Genomic DNA, 20,902 nt, shown 5'->3' with positions numbered 1-20,902 from the left:
ATCGCAATTGTAGGGCTCGAACCTCTGCTTTATTTGGGAGTTTCTGATTTCTCCGCTTTTTTTCTTCAATTCTCGGTTGTATATGACCTTTCTTTTCTCCCCTTTTCTCTATCAAAAATAAAGAAATTATAAGATGGAAAAGGAATGGATTTTCTAACTCTTTTCCTTATTCTCACTCTTAAAAAAAGTATATTTTTTCTTTCATGATAAATAGACAAAGCAAGAAAGCACCAGAAAACGCATACACCATTTCACTTCTTCGCCTTTTGTCATCTTAAGCATGCCTCCCAAAAAACTTCACGCAGCAATACTATGCAGTCCAGGTGTCGGTCATCTAGTTCCAGTATTATTACTTGGCCGCCGTCTTATCAATCACCACAACCTCCATGTCACCGTCCTCGCCGTCACCACCGCCACCTCAACAGCGGAATCCCAACTCCTCAAATCCTTGACCGCCGACATCCACCTTCCAGTCATCCAAATTCCTGCTGCAGACATCTCCGAAGTCGTTTCTCCAGATTCCAAAGTGTTCACTAAGATTTGCGTCATGATGCGGGAAACAATACCCACCATCCCCGTACCACCATATCCTCCATGGACCCTCTTCCCGACATCCTCGTCGGCGATATTTTCTCATCGGAATCTTGGGATATAGCCGAAGAATTTGGGATGGCAAAGTATGTGTTCGTCACTTGCAGCGCATGGTGCACCGGACTGATCTCTTACTCCCCGGTGCTAGATAAGAAAGTGGCAGGTCAATATGTTGACCAGACAGAGCCGTTTGAGATACCGGGCTGTAAACCGTTCCGGCCGGAGGATGTTATGGATCCCATGCTGGATCGGGACGATGAAGCCTATCGGGCTTACGTAAACCTAGCAGTTGGTGTAACGTTAGCAGATGGTTTCTTAATCAACACATGGGAAAATCTGGAACCACAATCTCTTCACGCTCTCAGAAATATCGAGATTTTACGTTCCATCCTAAAAAACAAACCGGTTTACACGGTTGGTCCGATAACCAAAAAATACGAACAGGTCGGCTTGAAGAGTGAGGTGATTGAATGGGTTGATAAACAGCCGGAAAGGTCAGTCATATACGTATCTTTTGGAAGCGGCGGAACCTTATCAGCCGAGCAAATTACGGAGCTGGCTTGGGGATTGGAGCTGAGCCAACAAAGATTTGTTTGGGTGGTCCGGCCACCTGCTGGACATATCAGAGACGGGACTTTTTTGGAATCTGGTTATTCCGGTGAACCAAATGGTGAACCTGGTTATCTTCCAGAAGGGTTCTTGAGTGGAACCAGGGAAATAGGTTTTGTTGTGCATTCATGGGCACCACAGGTGGAGATTTTGAACCACGCGTCGGTTGGGGTTTTTTTGACACACTGTGGATGGAACTCAATGTTAGAGAGCATCAGCAGTGGGGTAGCCATGATAGCATGGGCGTTGTATGCTGAACAGAGGATGAATGCAACGATGCTAACGGAGGAGCTGAAGGTGGCAGTGAGACCGGAGGTGTTGCCGATGAAGAAAGTGGTGGGGAGGGAGGAGGTAGAGAGGATGGTGAGGGGTTTGATGGAGGGAGAAGAAGGAAAAGCAATGACAGAAAAAGTAAAGAGATTAAAGGAAGGTGGGGAGGAAGCATTGAGCGTAAATGGTTCGTCTTATATTTCAACATGTAGATTTGTCGAGGATTGCTGGTCTCGAATTCAGCTGCCAATCTGAGCATGCATTAAGATAGAAGCAAATATCACTTGGCATTTCGGTATGCAGGGCAGGTCGGCGAACAAAAAAAAATGGGTTTTTCATAATGATATACTTATAATTGTATATAACATTACCAATGCAAATATGATCATTTTGATATTTTGTTAAGTGAGGGCCAAAACAGAAGCAATAAACCAAAAATACTCTAGAGGTATAAGAACAATCAAACGAATAAAAAGTATAATGCAAGTCAGCTCCCACAACCTACAAAACCAAATTATATTTATTTTTCCATGTTTACCCTTTGCAACAAATCAATAGAAAATTAACATCAGGAAGTATGAACCAAGATGGCAGGAACAATTTTAAAAAATACTTATTTTTCATGTTTGCCCTTGGCAATACACAACTGTTGTGGGGATATAACACAAATAGCAAGGTACATTAAATTATTGTTCATCAGCAAACCAACAACTCCGGTAGCATGTGGGACAAAAACCTGCTAAACCTGCTGTTGTTAGTTGTTAAAAACCTCCAAGCAGTTCAGTTGACAAAAGCCAATACATCATTATAAAAAATCTGAAATCAAACTTCGAAATTCATATTACACAGTGTAAGAAAAATAATCAAAATTTAGAATGATAGAATCAACTTTAGAAAGAATTAGAAATTTCAAGTAGCTTTAAACTTACACATATTCAGATTCAGAAATCAATTAAGTCTTTACTCTCAACTCTCGAAGTTCAGATTCAGAAAGAACTTCCCATTCACTGATTTGCGTATGATGCAGTGGTGCTAGTTTAGAAACAAGAAATCAAAAATAAGAAGGAAAGAATAAGGAATGATCTGGTGCCTGTGATATTTTAGTAATAAGAATCGAATTTCAGAAATCAGAAAGGAAGAATACGAAATGGTTGAACTCAAAAATCAAAGAAAAAGAATAAGAAATAGAATAAGTCTAGAACTAACCGTTATCTAGACAAGTGGAAGCGATGACGTTTAAAGTTTCCATAGAAATTAATTACTGATAGTTTTGATGAGCCTTGAAATTTGGAAATTGACAATGCATCGCACGCTTCTCTCTAATCGGAATGGCACCCGCTCCCTCTTTGGCGCCTAATCAGTATAGGACTATTGGGCCTCTGAACCAGTCCGTTAAGCTTAAAAACAATAGATTGTCGATATATAACCCAATATAACAAGTATAAAATGGGACCCTTTGGCATTTGGGTCCCGGGGTGGTCGCCCAACTTGCCCTGGCCCATGGGCCGGCCCTATCGGTATGTAAGTTTATTAGTAGTGGACTTGTTAATAAATATTGATAAATAAACTTGAGAAAATTATAAACGGAGCAACTTGCCATATATACACGACGTATCAAAGAGCTGGTTTATTGATCGACTTGACCACATTGCATACGACATTATCAACACAAATGCAAATTCGACGAAGTTCGATGGAGCTTAGATTAGGTTTTTATGAGTTAATGAGGTCTAAAGGAGGAAGAATATGAACATGCAACAAATCTTAGAGATCCGCCCCAAAAACTATTTTTTTCTTTCCCATTTATTCCTTAATTCTTCTTAATCCTATTTCATTTCATCCCCTTTTTTTTAGATATGAACAATATTACCCTAAATATCGAGTAATAATATTATCCTAAAAATCGAGTAATAATATTTTTTTTCACCGAAGTTGAGTTGTAGGTTTTAGTCACTTTTATATATTTATATATTTATAGTTTATTTTGATATACTAGTTATAATTTAAATGTAATATTTATTATTTATAATATTTTGTTATGTATTAAATTATATTAATTAATCATAACTGTACAGTTTATTTTTTATGTATGGAAATTTTATTAAAATTTAAATACATATTAATGTTTTGAATCAGATAACGTATTTTATAAATGTGTATGTGTAACATTTCTATAAATGCATATATAATATTTATTTATGTGTGTTATAAATGTAATTTTATTTATATAACATTATTGTAATGAAAATTTTAAAGATATATATTTGTTAAAAGGAAATTAGTAGAAGGGTGTGTGTTTGATAATATATGTCAGTTGTAAAATGAAATATACTAAGAATATACTTTTGAGGTAAAAATGAAGCAGAGTTAGATGAAACACTATTTACTCTATTTTATAGTCCATTTTTAAGAAAAAAAAAATAAATGTGAGTTGGAGATATTCTTAGGAATCATTATTGAGATGTTAGGTTAATTATAATACTTTACAATATGACAGTAATGGCTTGTCAGGTAGGGGTGTGATAAAAACTCAAAACCGAATAACCAAACCGAACCAAATGGTATTTGGTTTATTTGGTTCAGGTTATTTGGTTTTTGGTTAATTCAGTTTGGTTAACTGAATAATGAAACCTTAGTTGGTTTGGTTTTGGTTAGTTTTTTTTATTGTTTTGCTTAAATCGAAAACCGAATATACTATTTAATTAATATATATTTATAGTTTATATCTATGAACTAACATTTTATATACAAATTTATAGATTAGTTATTAAGATTTTCATAACTTATTATTTAGTTATTAACCATTATAGATTTATAATTGTGTTATACTTTGTATTAAAAAAAGAAACAAATTAATCATATGCCAATTAAACTTAAGTCGTTTCTTTCGTCTTCATAAACGACTAAATCTATATTAATTTATCTCTACAACTGATGTGTTGCATCGGCTCTTCAAAACAATACATCATAAAATATTGAATATAATATGTTATATATTAGTGTATTTTCTTTATATGTTAAAATGTTTAGCAATTTTTTTTCTTTTTAGTTTAATATTTATATCTACGTGCGAAATTTTATTCGGTTTAACCGGTAAACAAAACCGAATAAACCGTAACCGAATAAACCAAACATTATTTGGCTTGGTTATGGTTAGATTTAAAATATAAAAAAATCAAGAATACCGAACCGATTTAACCAAAAACCAAAAAAATGAAACGAATAACATCAGATGATATATATCTAAAAAGATATTTTTACTCTCGTGTAAGGGGCAAGTGGGGGAGTCAAAAATTTCTTTTAGTAAGTGTTAACACTCGGGGGACTAAAACCGTAATAAACTAAGCCAAAAGAAAATTATTTGTAATTTTGAAACGATTTGTATGTTAGCCGATTAAAAATGACAAATTAACCATGTGGACCATTTTTTTTAACTTTTTTTAAACTTAATTCTCCTCATATTGGGTCGTTGAGATATATAAAGATTTTTTTTGTAGTATCCAAATATTAAAGAGTTTATAATTCTAGCATTTATTTGGTGTAGGTTTAAAGTCCTTTTTCCATTTTTTCTGTCTATTAGTTATATGATCTTATATGACATTATATGACAGGTTTAAAAGGAACATTTTGTGTTGACGGGTATGAGTTGGATGTATTGAGTGTTTTTGTCTATTAGTTATATGATATTATATGACATTATATGACAGGTTTAACAAGGAGCATTTTGTGTTTATGGGTATGACTTGGATGTGTTGTGGTGTGAAGAAAGCAATAGAAATAAACATAAAAGTTGTGTGTATTTATGTGTTCTCGCTTCCTCCAAAAAACTTTTTGTTGATGTCAAATCGGTATCAGAGCGAGATGAACTATATGAGCTCGAGACAGATGCCTCTGCCACGACTTACCATGACGAACTATGATAATTGGAGTATTTAGATGCATGTGTTGCTTGCATACGTAAGACAGATGTGACATAGTTAAATTTGATTAAGCAGAGCCGACTGAAATGGGAAAACTAATGGTGGCTCAGGCAAAGGAGTCAAAAGAGATGAGAATGAAAGATAAGACCATATTTTACATATTTTATAAAGGCTCCATGAAATCCTTTAGATTCAACAAGTCTTCAATCATTTTTTTTAACAACAACAATTCTCATTACCAACCAAAACCTAGCAAAAAATTGGAACAAACACATAACAAGTCTTCAATCATTAACTTCCATGTGTTTTACTCTGTGGGCATGAGTCATATCATCATATCTAAACTTGTAGATTACATATAAAACACTTATAATTTGCATTTTACAAAACAATTGGAAAAAGAGTTTGTCAACAATTGAAGTCTTAGTTGGATCCTGAAGCATTGAAAACGGTTGGATAAACCTCTTCTGGTCAAAATAGATTTTCGGTAAAGTAACTTGTAATTTAACAAAAGCCCATGGACCAACCAGGAATATTTTGAAAATACAAGGACCAATATGCAACTTTTTAGAACAATATGAACTAATTTGAAATTTTTTGAAATCTAGTCAACATGATAACATATCTAGCAATGTCAGCGATAATGTGGTCGTCTTTTTCAAAAGTTATTGATTAGCTAGTTTAGGGTTTCCTAATGTAGTTGATCGTAAAGAGAAACATTGACCACACATTTGATGTCATTCCGGTGGTCAAAAGTTTCTAAAAAAACATATATTCGTAGTCCTTGAGACATGGTGGTCCCTATAAAATGATTTTCGGAAGGAAATCGCGATTGTAGGGCTCGAACCTCTGCTTTATTTGGGAGTTTCTGATTTCTCCGCTTTTTTTCTTCAATTCTCGGTTGTATATGACCTTTCTTTTCTCCCCTTTTCTCTATCAAAAATAAAGAAATTATAAGATGGAAAAGGAATGGATTTTCTAACTCTTTTCCTTATTCTCACTCTTAAAAAAAGTATATTTTTTCTTTCATGATAAATAGACAAAGCAAGAAAGCACCAGAAAACGCATACACCATTTCACTTCTTCGCCTTTTGTCATCTTAAGCATGCCTCCCAAAAAACTTCACGCAGCAATACTATGCAGTCCAGGTGTCGGTCATCTAGTTCCAGTATTATTACTTGGCCGCCGTCTTATCAATCACCACAACCTCCATGTCACCGTCCTCGCCGTCACCACCGCCACCTCAACAGCGGAATCCCAACTCCTCAAATCCTTGACCGCCGACATCCACCTTCCAGTCATCCAAATTCCTGCTGCAGACATCTCCGAAGTCGTTTCTCCAGATTCCAAAGTGTTCACTAAGATTTGCGTCATGATGCGGGAAACAATACCCACCATCCCCGTACCACCATATCCTCCATGGACCCTCTTCCCGACATCCTCGTCGGCGATATTTTCTCATCGGAATCTTGGGATATAGCCGAAGAATTTGGGATGGCAAAGTATGTGTTCGTCACTTGCAGCGCATGGTGCACCGGACTGATCTCTTACTCCCCGGTGCTAGATAAGAAAGTGGCAGGTCAATATGTTGACCAGACAGAGCCGTTTGAGATACCGGGCTGTAAACCGTTCCGGCCGGAGGATGTTATGGATCCCATGCTGGATCGGGACGATGAAGCCTATCGGGCTTACGTAAACCTAGCAGTTGGTGTAACGTTAGCAGATGGTTTCTTAATCAACACATGGGAAAATCTGGAACCACAATCTCTTCACGCTCTCAGAAATATCGAGATTTTACGTTCCATCCTAAAAAACAAACCGGTTTACACGGTTGGTCCGATAACCAAAAAATACGAACAGGTCGGCTTGAAGAGTGAGGTGATTGAATGGGTTGATAAACAGCCGGAAAGGTCAGTCATATACGTATCTTTTGGAAGCGGCGGAACCTTATCAGCCGAGCAAATTACGGAGCTGGCTTGGGGATTGGAGCTGAGCCAACAAAGATTTGTTTGGGTGGTCCGGCCACCTGCTGGACATATCAGAGACGGGACTTTTTTGGAATCTGGTTATTCCGGTGAACCAAATGGTGAACCTGGTTATCTTCCAGAAGGGTTCTTGAGTGGAACCAGGGAAATAGGTTTTGTTGTGCATTCATGGGCACCACAGGTGGAGATTTTGAACCACGCGTCGGTTGGGGTTTTTTTGACACACTGTGGATGGAACTCAATGTTAGAGAGCATCAGCAGTGGGGTAGCCATGATAGCATGGGCGTTGTATGCTGAACAGAGGATGAATGCAACGATGCTAACGGAGGAGCTGAAGGTGGCAGTGAGACCGGAGGTGTTGCCGATGAAGAAAGTGGTGGGGAGGGAGGAGGTAGAGAGGATGGTGAGGGGTTTGATGGAGGGAGAAGAAGGAAAAGCAATGACAGAAAAAGTAAAGAGATTAAAGGAAGGTGGGGAGGAAGCATTGAGCGTAAATGGTTCGTCTTATATTTCAACATGTAGATTTGTCGAGGATTGCTGGTCTCGAATTCAGCTGCCAATCTGAGCATGCATTAAGATAGAAGAAAATATCACTTGGCATTTCGGTATGCAGGGCAGGTCGGCGAACAAAAAAAAATGGGTTTTTCATAATGATATACTTATAATTGTATATAACATTACCAATGCAAATATGATCATTTTGATATTTTGTTAAGTGAGGGCCAAAACAGAAGCAATAAACCAAAAATACTCTAGAGGTATAAGAACAATCAAACGAATAAAAAGTATAATGCAAGTCAGCTCCCACAACCTACAAAACCAAATTATATTTATTTTTCCATGTTTACCCTTTGCAACAAATCAATAGAAAATTAACATCAGGAAGTATGAACCAAGATGGCAGGAACAATTTTAAAAAATACTTATTTTTCATGTTTGCCCTTGGCAATACACAACTGTTGTGGGGATATAACACAAATAGCAAGGTACATTAAATTATTGTTCATCAGCAAACCAACAACTCCGGTAGCATGTGGGACAAAAACCTGCTAAACCTGCTGTTGTTAGTTGTTAAAAACCTCCAAGCAGTTCAGTTGACAAAAGCCAATACATCATTATAAAAAATCTGAAATCAAACTTCGAAATTCATATTACACAGTGTAAGAAAAATAATCAAAATTTAGAATGATAGAATCAACTTTAGAAAGAATTAGAAATTTCAAGTAGCTTTAAACTTACACATATTCAGATTCAGAAATCAATTAAGTCTTTACTCTCAACTCTCGAAGTTCAGATTCAGAAAGAACTTCCCATTCACTGATTTGCGTATGATGCAGTGGTGCTAGTTTAGAAACAAGAAATCAAAAATAAGAAGGAAAGAATAAGGAATGATCTGGTGCCTGTGATATTTTAGTAATAAGAATCGAATTTCAGAAATCAGAAAGGAAGAATACGAAATGGTTGAACTCAAAAATCAAAGAAAAAGAATAAGAAATAGAATAAGTCTAGAACTAACCGTTATCTAGACAAGTGGAAGCGATGACGTTTAAAGTTTCCATAGAAATTAATTACTGATAGTTTTGATGAGCCTTGAAATTTGGAAATTGACAATGCATCGCACGCTTCTCTCTAATCGGAATGGCACCCGCTCCCTCTTTGGCGCCTAATCAGTATAGGACTATTGGGCCTCTGAACCAGTCCGTTAAGCTTAAAAACAATAGATTGTCGATATATAACCCAATATAACAAGTATAAAATGGGACCCTTTGGCATTTGGGTCCCGGGGTGGTCGCCCAACTTGCCCTGGCCCATGGGCCGGCCCTATCGGTATGTAAGTTTATTAGTAGTGGACTTGTTAATAAATATTGATAAATAAACTTGAGAAAATTATAAACGGAGCAACTTGCCATATATACACGACGTATCAAAGAGCTGGTTTATTGATCGACTTGACCACATTGCATACGACATTATCAACACAAATGCAAATTCGACGAAGTTCGATGGAGCTTAGATTAGGTTTTTATGAGTTAATGAGGTCTAAAGGAGGAAGAATATGAACATGCAACAAATCTTAGAGATCCGCCCCAAAAACTATTTTTTTCTTTCCCATTTATTCCTTAATTCTTCTTAATCCTATTTCATTTCATCCCCTTTTTTTTAGATATGAACAATATTACCCTAAATATCGAGTAATAATATTATCCTAAAAATCGAGTAATAATATTTTTTTTCACCGAAGTTGAGTTGTAGGTTTTAGTCACTTTTATATATTTATATATTTATAGTTTATTTTGATATACTAGTTATAATTTAAATGTAATATTTATTATTTATAATATTTTGTTATGTATTAAATTATATTAATTAATCATAACTGTACAGTTTATTTTTTATGTATGGAAATTTTATTAAAATTTAAATACATATTAATGTTTTGAATCAGATAACGTATTTTATAAATGTGTATGTGTAACATTTCTATAAATGCATATATAATATTTATTTATGTGTGTTATAAATGTAATTTTATTTATATAACATTATTGTAATGAAAATTTTAAAGATATATATTTGTTAAAAGGAAATTAGTAGAAGGGTGTGTGTTTGATAATATATGTCAGTTGTAAAATGAAATATACTAAGAATATACTTTTGAGGTAAAAATGAAGCAGAGTTAGATGAAACACTATTTACTCTATTTTATAGTCCATTTTTAAGAAAAAAAAAATAAATGTGAGTTGGAGATATTCTTAGGAATCATTATTGAGATGTTAGGTTAATTATAATACTTTACAATATGACAGTAATGGCTTGTCAGGTAGGGGTGTGATAAAAACTCAAAACCGAATAACCAAACCGAACCAAATGGTATTTGGTTTATTTGGTTCAGGTTATTTGGTTTTTGGTTAATTCAGTTTGGTTAACTGAATAATGAAACCTTAGTTGGTTTGGTTTTGGTTAGTTTTTTTTATTGTTTTGCTTAAATCGAAAACCGAATATACTATTTAATTAATATATATTTATAGTTTATATCTATGAACTAACATTTTATATACAAATTTATAGATTAGTTATTAAGATTTTCATAACTTATTATTTAGTTATTAACCATTATAGATTTATAATTGTGTTATACTTTGTATTAAAAAAAGAAACAAATTAATCATATGCCAATTAAACTTAAGTCGTTTCTTTCGTCTTCATAAACGACTAAATCTATATTAATTTATCTCTACAACTGATGTGTTGCATCGGCTCTTCAAAACAATACATCATAAAATATTGAATATAATATGTTATATATTAGTGTATTTTCTTTATATGTTAAAATGTTTAGCAATTTTTTTTCTTTTTAGTTTAATATTTATATCTACGTGCGAAATTTTATTCGGTTTAACCGGTAAACAAAACCGAATAAACCGTAACCGAATAAACCAAACATTATTTGGCTTGGTTATGGTTAGATTTAAAATATAAAAAAATCAAGAATACCGAACCGATTTAACCAAAAACCAAAAAAATGAAACGAATAACATCAGATGATATATATCTAAAAAGATATTTTTACTCTCGTGTAAGGGGCAAGTGGGGGAGTCAAAAATTTCTTTTAGTAAGTGTTAACACTCGGGGGACTAAAACCGTAATAAACTAAGCCAAAAGAAAATTATTTGTAATTTTGAAACGATTTGTATGTTAGCCGATTAAAAATGACAAATTAACCATGTGGACCATTTTTTTTAACTTTTTTTAAACTTAATTCTCCTCATATTGGGTCGTTGAGATATATAAAGATTTTTTTTGTAGTATCCAAATATTAAAGAGTTTATAATTCTAGCATTTATTTGGTGTAGGTTTAAAGTCCTTTTTCCATTTTTTCTGTCTATTAGTTATATGATCTTATATGACATTATATGACAGGTTTAAAAGGAACATTTTGTGTTGACGGGTATGAGTTGGATGTATTGAGTGTTTTTGTCTATTAGTTATATGATATTATATGACATTATATGACAGGTTTAACAAGGAGCATTTTGTGTTTATGGGTATGACTTGGATGTGTTGTGGTGTGAAGAAAGCAATAGAAATAAACATAAAAGTTGTGTGTATTTATGTGTTCTCGCTTCCTCCAAAAAACTTTTTGTTGATGTCAAATCGGTATCAGAGCGAGATGAACTATATGAGCTCGAGACAGATGCCTCTGCCACGACTTACCATGACGAACTATGATAATTGGAGTATTTAGATGCATGTGTTGCTTGCATACGTAAGACAGATGTGACATAGTTAAATTTGATTAAGCAGAGCCGACTGAAATGGGAAAACTAATGGTGGCTCAGGCAAAGGAGTCAAAAGAGATGAGAATGAAAGATAAGACCATATTTTACATATTTTATAAAGGCTCCATGAAATCCTTTAGATTCAACAAGTCTTCAATCATTTTTTTTAACAACAACAATTCTCATTACCAACCAAAACCTAGCAAAAAATTGGAACAAACACATAACAAGTCTTCAATCATTAACTTCCATGTGTTTTACTCTGTGGGCATGAGTCATATCATCATATCTAAACTTGTAGATTACATATAAAACACTTATAATTTGCATTTTACAAAACAATTGGAAAAAGAGTTTGTCAACAATTGAAGTCTTAGTTGGATCCTGAAGCATTGAAAACGGTTGGATAAACCTCTTCTGGTCAAAATAGATTTTCGGTAAAGTAACTTGTAATTTAACAAAAGCCCATGGACCAACCAGGAATATTTTGAAAATACAAGGACCAATATGCAACTTTTTAGAACAATATGAACTAATTTGAAATTTTTTGAAATCTAGTCAACATGATAACATATCTAGCAATGTCAGCGATAATGTGGTCGTCTTTTTCAAAAGTTATTGATTAGCTAGTTTAGGGTTTCCTAATGTAGTTGATCGTAAAGAGAAACATTGACCACACATTTGATGTCATTCCGGTGGTCAAAAGTTTCTAAAAAAACATATATTCGTAGTCCTTGAGACATGGTGGTCCCTATAAAATGATTTTCGGAAGGAAATCGCGATTGTAGGGCTCGAACCTCTGCTTTATTTGGGAGTTTCTGATTTCTCCGCTTTTTTTCTTCAATTCTCGGTTGTATATGACCTTTCTTTTCTCCCCTTTTCTCTATCAAAAATAAAGAAATTATAAGATGGAAAAGGAATGGATTTTCTAACTCTTTTCCTTATTCTCACTCTTAAAAAAAGTATATTTTTTCTTTCATGATAAATAGACAAAGCAAGAAAGCACCAGAAAACGCATACACCATTTCACTTCTTCGCCTTTTGTCATCTTAAGCATGCCTCCCAAAAAACTTCACGCAGCAATACTATGCAGTCCAGGTGTCGGTCATCTAGTTCCAGTATTATTACTTGGCCGCCGTCTTATCAATCACCACAACCTCCATGTCACCGTCCTCGCCGTCACCACCGCCACCTCAACAGCGGAATCCCAACTCCTCAAATCCTTGACCGCCGACATCCACCTTCCAGTCATCCAAATTCCTGCTGCAGACATCTCCGAAGTCGTTTCTCCAGATTCCAAAGTGTTCACTAAGATTTGCGTCATGATGCGGGAAACAATACCCACCATCCCCGTACCACCATATCCTCCATGGACCCTCTTCCCGACATCCTCGTCGGCGATATTTTCTCATCGGAATCTTGGGATATAGCCGAAGAATTTGGGATGGCAAAGTATGTGTTCGTCACTTGCAGCGCATGGTGCACCGGACTGATCTCTTACTCCCCGGTGCTAGATAAGAAAGTGGCAGGTCAATATGTTGACCAGACAGAGCCGTTTGAGATACCGGGCTGTAAACCGTTCCGGCCGGAGGATGTTATGGATCCCATGCTGGATCGGGACGATGAAGCCTATCGGGCTTACGTAAACCTAGCAGTTGGTGTAACGTTAGCAGATGGTTTCTTAATCAACACATGGGAAAATCTGGAACCACAATCTCTTCACGCTCTCAGAAATATCGAGATTTTACGTTCCATCCTAAAAAACAAACCGGTTTACACGGTTGGTCCGATAACCAAAAAATACGAACAGGTCGGCTTGAAGAGTGAGGTGATTGAATGGGTTGATAAACAGCCGGAAAGGTCAGTCATATACGTATCTTTTGGAAGCGGCGGAACCTTATCAGCCGAGCAAATTACGGAGCTGGCTTGGGGATTGGAGCTGAGCCAACAAAGATTTGTTTGGGTGGTCCGGCCACCTGCTGGACATATCAGAGACGGGACTTTTTTGGAATCTGGTTATTCCGGTGAACCAAATGGTGAACCTGGTTATCTTCCAGAAGGGTTCTTGAGTGGAACCAGGGAAATAGGTTTTGTTGTGCATTCATGGGCACCACAGGTGGAGATTTTGAACCACGCGTCGGTTGGGGTTTTTTTGACACACTGTGGATGGAACTCAATGTTAGAGAGCATCAGCAGTGGGGTAGCCATGATAGCATGGGCGTTGTATGCTGAACAGAGGATGAATGCAACGATGCTAACGGAGGAGCTGAAGGTGGCAGTGAGACCGGAGGTGTTGCCGATGAAGAAAGTGGTGGGGAGGGAGGAGGTAGAGAGGATGGTGAGGGGTTTGATGGAGGGAGAAGAAGGAAAAGCAATGACAGAAAAAGTAAAGAGATTAAAGGAAGGTGGGGAGGAAGCATTGAGCGTAAATGGTTCGTCTTATATTTCAACATGTAGATTTGTCGAGGATTGCTGGTCTCGAATTCAGCTGCCAATCTGAGCATGCATTAAGATAGAAGCAAATATCACTTGGCATTTCGGTATGCAGGGCAGGTCGGCGAACAAAAAAAAATGGGTTTTTCATAATGATATACTTATAATTGTATATAACATTACCAATGCAAATATGATCATTTTGATATTTTGTTAAGTGAGGGCCAAAACAGAAGCAATAAACCAAAAATACTCTAGAGGTATAAGAACAATCAAACGAATAAAAAGTATAATGCAAGTCAGCTCCCACAACCTACAAAACCAAATTATATTTATTTTTCCATGTTTACCCTTTGCAACAAATCAATAGAAAATTAACATCAGGAAGTATGAACCAAGATGGCAGGAACAATTTTAAAAAATACTTATTTTTCATGTTTGCCCTTGGCAATACACAACTGTTGTGGGGATATAACACAAATAGCAAGGTACATTAAATTATTGTTCATCAGCAAACCAACAACTCCGGTAGCATGTGGGACAAAAACCTGCTAAACCTGCTGTTGTTAGTTGTTAAAAACCTCCAAGCAGTTCAGTTGACAAAAGCCAATACATCATTATAAAAAATCTGAAATCAAACTTCGAAATTCATATTACACAGTGTAAGAAAAATAATCAAAATTTAGAATGATAGAATCAACTTTAGAAAGAATTAGAAATTTCAAGTAGCTTTAAACTTACACATATTCAGATTCAGAAATCAATTAAGTCTTTACTCTCAACTCTCGAAGTTCAGATTCAGAAAGAACTTCCCATTCACTGATTTGCGTATGATGCAGTGGTGCTAGTTTAGAAACAAGAAATCAAAAATAAGAAGGAAAGAATAAGGAATGATCTGGTGCCTGTGATATTTTAGTAATAAGAATCGAATTTCAGAAATCAGAAAGGAAGAATACGAAATGGTTGAACTCAAAAATCAAAGAAAAAGAATAAGAAATAGAATAAGTCTAGAACTAACCGTTATCTAGACAAGTGGAAGCGATGACGTTTAAAGTTTCCATAGAAATTAATTACTGATAGTTTTGATGAGCCTTGAAATTTGGAAATTGACAATGCATCGCACGCTTCTCTCTAATCGGAATGGCACCCGCTCCCTCTTTGGCGCCTAATCAGTATAGGACTATTGGGCCTCTGAACCAGTCCGTTAAGCTTAAAAACAATAGATTGTCGATATATAACCCAATATAACAAGTATAAAATGGGACCCTTTGGCATTTGGGTCCCGGGGTGGTCGCCCAACTTGCCCTGGCCCATGGGCCGGCCCTATCGGTATGTAAGTTTATTAGTAGTGGACTTGTTAATAAATATTGATAAATAAACTTGAGAAAATTATAAACGGAGCAACTTGCCATATATACACGACGTATCAAAGAGCTGGTTTATTGATCGACTTGACCACATTGCATACGACATTATCAACACAAATGCAAATTCGACGAAGTTCGATGGAGCTTAGATTAGGTTTTTATGAGTTAATGAGGTCTAAAGGAGGAAGAATATGAACATGCAACAAATCTTAGAGATCCGCCCCAAAAACTATTTTTTTCTTTCCCATTTATTCCTTAATTCTTCTTAATCCTATTTCATTTCATCCCCTTTTTTTTAGATATGAACAATATTACCCTAAATATCGAGTAATAATATTATCCTAAAAATCGAGTAATAATATTTTTTTTCACCGAAGTTGAGTTGTAGGTTTTAGTCACTTTTATATATTTATATATTTATAGTTTATTTTGATATACTAGTTATAATTTAAATGTAATATTTATTATTTATAATATTTTGTTATGTATTAAATTATATTAATTAATCATAACTGTACAGTTTATTTTTTATGTATGGAAATTTTATTAAAATTTAAATACATATTAATGTTTTGAATCAGATAACGTATTTTATAAATGTGTATGTGTAACATTTCTATAAATGCATATATAATATTTATTTATGTGTGTTATAAATGTAATTTTATTTATATAACATTATTGTAATGAAAATTTTAAAGATATATATTTGTTAAAAGGAAATTAGTAGAAGGGTGTGTGTTTGATAATATATGTCAGTTGTAAAATGAAATATACTAAGAATATACTTTTGAGGTAAAAATGAAGCAGAGTTAGATGAAACACTATTTACTCTATTTTATAGTCCATTTTTAAGAAAAAAAAAATAAATGTGAGTTGGAGATATTCTTAGGAATCATTATTGAGATGTTAGGTTAATTATAATACTTTACAATATGACAGTAATGGCTTGTCAGGTAGGGGTGTGATAAAAACTCAAAACCGAATAACCAAACCGAACCAAATGGTATTTGGTTTATTTGGTTCAGGTTATTTGGTTTTTGGTTAATTCAGTTTGGTTAACTGAATAATGAAACCTTAGTTGGTTTGGTTTTGGTTAGTTTTTTTATTGTTTTGCTTAAATCGAAAACCGAATATACTATTTAATTAATATATATTTATAGTTTATATCTATGAACTAACATTTTATATACAAATTTATAGATTAGTTATTAAGATTTTCATAACTTATTATTTAGTTATTAACCATTATAGATTTATAATTGTGTTATACTTTGTATTAAAAAAAGAAACAAATTAATCATATGCCAATTAAACTTAAGTCGTTTCTTTCGTCTTCATAAACGACTAAATCTATATTAATTTATCTCTACAACTGATGTGTTGCATCGGCTCTTCAAAACAATACATCATAAAATATTGAATATAATATGTTATATATTAGTGTATTTTCTTTATATGTTAAAATGTTTAGCAATTTTTTTTCTTTTTAGTTTAATATTTATATCTACGTGCGAAATTTTATTCGGTTTAACCGGTAAACAAAACCGAATAAACCGTAACCGAATAAACCAAACATTATTTGGCTTGGTTATGGTTAGATTTAAAATATAAAAAAATCAAGAATACCGAACCGATTTAACCAAAAACCAAAAAAATGAAACGAATAACATCAGATGATATATATCTAAAAAGATATTTTTACTCTCGTGTAAGGGGCAAGTGGGGGAGTCAAAAATTTCTTTTAGTAAGTGTTAACACTCGGGGGACTAAAACCGTAATAAACTAAGCCAAAAGAAAATTATTTGTAATTTTGAAACGATTTGTATGTTAGCCGATTAAAAATGACAAATTAACCATGTGGACCATTTTTTTTAACTTTTTTTAAACTTAATTCTCCTCATATTGGGTCGTTGAGATATATAAAGATTTTTTTTGTAGTATCCAAATATTAAAGAGTTTATAATTCTAGCATTTATTTGGTGTAGGTTTAAAGTCCTTTTTCCATTTTTTCTGTCTATTAGTTATATGATCTTATATGACATTATATGACAGGTTTAAAAGGAACATTTTGTGTTGACGGGTATGAGTTGGATGTATTGAGTGTTTTTGTCTATTAGTTATATGATATTATATGACATTATATGACAGGTTTAACAAGGAGCATTTTGTGTTTATGGGTATGACTTGGATGTGTTGTGGTGTGAAGAAAGCAATAGAAATAAACATAAAAGTTGTGTGTATTTATGTGTTCTCGCTTCCTCCAAAAAACTTTTTGTTGATGTCAAATCGGTATCAGAGCGAGATGAACTATATGAGCTCGAGACAGATGCCTCTGCCACGACTTACCATGACGAACTATGATAATTGGAGTATTTAGATGCATGTGTTGCTTGCATACGTAAGACAGATGTGACATAGTTAAATTTGATTAAGCAGAGCCGACTGAAATGGGAAAACTAATGGTGGCTCAGGCAAAGGAGTCAAAAGAGATGAGAATGAAAGATAAGACCATATTTTACATATTTTATAAAGGCTCCATGAAATCCTTTAGATTCAACAAGTCTTCAATCATTTTTTTTAACAACAACAATTCTCATTACCAACCAAAACCTAGCAAAAAATTGGAACAAACACATAACAAGTCTTCAATCATTAACTTCCATGTGTTTTACTCTGTGGGCATGAGTCATATCATCATATCTAAACTTGTAGATTACATATAAAACACTTATAATTTGCATTTTACAAAACAATTGGAAAAAGAGTTTGTCAACAATTGAAGTCTTAGTTGGATCCTGAAGCATTGAAAACGGTTGGATAAACCTCTTCTGGTCAAAATAGATTTTCGGTAAAGTAACTTGTAATTTAACAAAAGCCCATGGACCAACCAGGAATATTTTGAAAATACAAGGACCAATATGCAACTTTTTAGAACAATATGAACTAATTTGAAATTTTTTGAAATCTAGTCAACATGATAACATATCTAGCAATGTCAGCGATAATGTGGTCGTCTTTTTCAAAAGTTATTGATTAGCTAGTTTAGGGTTTCCTAATGTAGTTGATCGTAAAGAGAAACATTGACCACACATTTGATGTCATTCCGGTGGTCAAAAGTTTCTAAAAAAACATATATTCGTAGTCCTTGAGACATGGTGGTCCCTATAAAATGATTTTCGGAAGGAAATCGCGATTGTAGGGCTCGAACCTCTGCTTTATTTGGGAGTTTCTGATTTCTCCGCTTTTTTTCTTCAATTCTCGGTTGTATATGACCTTTCTTTTCTCCCCTTTTCTCTATCAAAAATAAAGAAATTATAAGATGGAAAAGGAATGGATTTTCTAACTCTTTTCCTTATTCTCACTCTTAAAAAAAGTATATTTTTTCTTTCATGATAAATAGACAAAGCAAGAAAGCACCAGAAAACGCATACACCATTTCACTTCTTCGCCTTTTGTCATCTTAAGCATGCCTCCCAAAAAACTTCACGCAGCAATACTATGCAGTCCAGGTGTCGGTCATCTAGTTCCAGTATTATTACTTGGCCGCCGTCTTATCAATCACCACAACCTCCATGTCACCGTCCTCGCCGTCACCACCGCCACCTCAACAGCGGAATCCCAACTCCTCAAATCCTTGACCGCCGACATCCACCTTCCAGTCATCCAAATTCCTGCTGCAGACATCTCCGAAGTCGTTTCTCCAGATTCCAAAGTGTTCACTAAGATTTGCGTCATGATGCGGGAAACAATACCCACCATCCCCGTACCACCATATCCTCCATGGACCCTCTTCCCGACATCCTCGTCGGCGATATTTTCTCATCGGAATCTTGGGATATAGCCGAAGAATTTGGGATGGCAAAGTATGTGTTCGTCACTTGCAGCGCATGGTGCACCGGACTGATCTCTTACTCCCCGGTGCTAGATAAGAAAGTGGCAGGTCAATATGTTGACCAGACAGAGCCGTTTGAGATACCGGGCTGTAAACCGTTCCGGCCGGAGGATGTTATGGATCCCATGCTGGATCGGGACGATGAAGCCTATCGGGCTTACGTAAACCTAGCAGTTGGTGTAACGTTAGCAGATGGTTTCTTAATCAACACATGGGAAAATCTGGAACCACAATCTCTTCACGCTCTCAGAAATATCGAGATTTTACGTTCCATCCTAAAAAACAAACCGGTTTACACGGTTGGTCCGATAACCAAAAAATACGAACAGGTCGGCTTGAAGAGTGAGGTGATTGAATGGGTTGATAAACAGCCGGAAAGGTCAGTCATATACGTATCTTTTGGAAGCGGCGGAACCTTATCAGCCGAGCAAATTACGGAGCTGGCTTGGGGATTGGAGCTGAGCCAACAAAGATTTGTTTGGGTGGTCCGGCCACCTGCTGGACATATCAGAGACGGGACTTTTTTGGAATCTGGTTATTCCGGTGAACCAAATGGTGAACCTGGTTATCTTCCAGAAGGGTTCTTGAGTGGAACCAGGGAAATAGGTTTTGTTGTGCATTCATGGGCACCACAGGTGGAGATTTTGAACCACGCGTCGGTTGGGGTTTTTTTGACACACTGTGGATGGAACTCAATGTTAGAGAGCATCAGCAGTGGGGTAGCCATGATAGCATGGGCGTTGTATGCTGAACAGAGGATGAATGCAACGATGCTAACGGAGGAGCTGAAGGTGGCAGTGAGACCGGAGGTGTTGCCGATGAAGAAAGTGGTGGGGAGGGAGGAGGTAGAGAGGATGGTGAGGGGTTTGATGGAGGGAGAAGAAGGAAAAGCAATGACAGAAAAAGTAAAGAGATTAAAGGAAGGTGGGGAGGAAGCATTGAGCGTAAATGGTTCGTCTTATATTTCAACATGTAGATTTGTCGAGGATTGCTGGTCTCGAATTCAGCTGCCAATCTGAGCATGCATTAAGATAGAAGAAAATATCACTTGGCATTTCGGTATGCAGGGCAGGTCGGCGAACAAAAAAAAATGGGTTTTTCATAATGATATACTTATAATTGTATATAACATTACCAATGCAAATATGATCATTTTGATATTTTGTTAAGTGAGGGCCAAAACAGAAGCAATAAACCAAAAATACTCTAGAGGTATAAGAACAATCAAACGAATAAAAAGTATAATGCAAGTCAGCTCCCACAACCTACAAAACCAAATTATATTTATTTTTCCATGTTTACCCTTTGCAACAAATCAATAGAAAATTAACATCAGGAAGTATGAACCAAGATGGCAGGAACAATTTTAAAAAATACTTATTTTTCATGTTTGCCCTTGGCAATACACAACTGTTGTGGGGATATAACACAAATAGCAAGGTACATTAAATTATTGTTCATCAGCAAACCAACAACTCCGGTAGCATGTGGGACAAAAACCTGCTAAACCTGCTGTTGTTAGTTGTTAAAAACCTCCAAGCAGTTCAGTTGA

At 35.3% G+C, this 20,902-nt stretch overlaps 4 pseudogenes; all 4 read left to right on the top strand.

Moving 5' to 3' along the window:
* The first annotated feature begins 254 nt into the window (after positions 1 to 254).
* Positions 255 to 1,841, top strand: LOC145156794 (anthocyanidin 3-O-glucosyltransferase 5-like; annotated as a pseudogene).
* Positions 1,842 to 6,469: 4,628 nt separating this feature from the next.
* On the top strand, positions 6,470 to 7,953 carry LOC145156793 (anthocyanidin 3-O-glucosyltransferase 5-like; annotated as a pseudogene).
* Positions 7,954 to 12,684: 4,731 nt separating this feature from the next.
* LOC145156792 (anthocyanidin 3-O-glucosyltransferase 5-like) lies at positions 12,685 to 14,271 on the top strand (annotated as a pseudogene).
* Positions 14,272 to 18,898: 4,627 nt separating this feature from the next.
* LOC145156791 (anthocyanidin 3-O-glucosyltransferase 5-like) lies at positions 18,899 to 20,382 on the top strand (annotated as a pseudogene).
* The last annotated feature ends 520 nt before the right edge of the window (positions 20,383 to 20,902 follow it).

The sequence above is a fragment of the Lactuca virosa genome, chromosome 2, assembly GCF_052849685.1.
Source record: "Lactuca virosa cultivar CGN04683 chromosome 2, Lactuca_virosa_CGN04683_v6, whole genome shotgun sequence".
Taxonomy (NCBI): Eukaryota; Viridiplantae; Streptophyta; class Magnoliopsida; order Asterales; family Asteraceae; genus Lactuca; species Lactuca virosa.
This window is presented reverse-complemented; position numbering and strand designations above follow the sequence as displayed.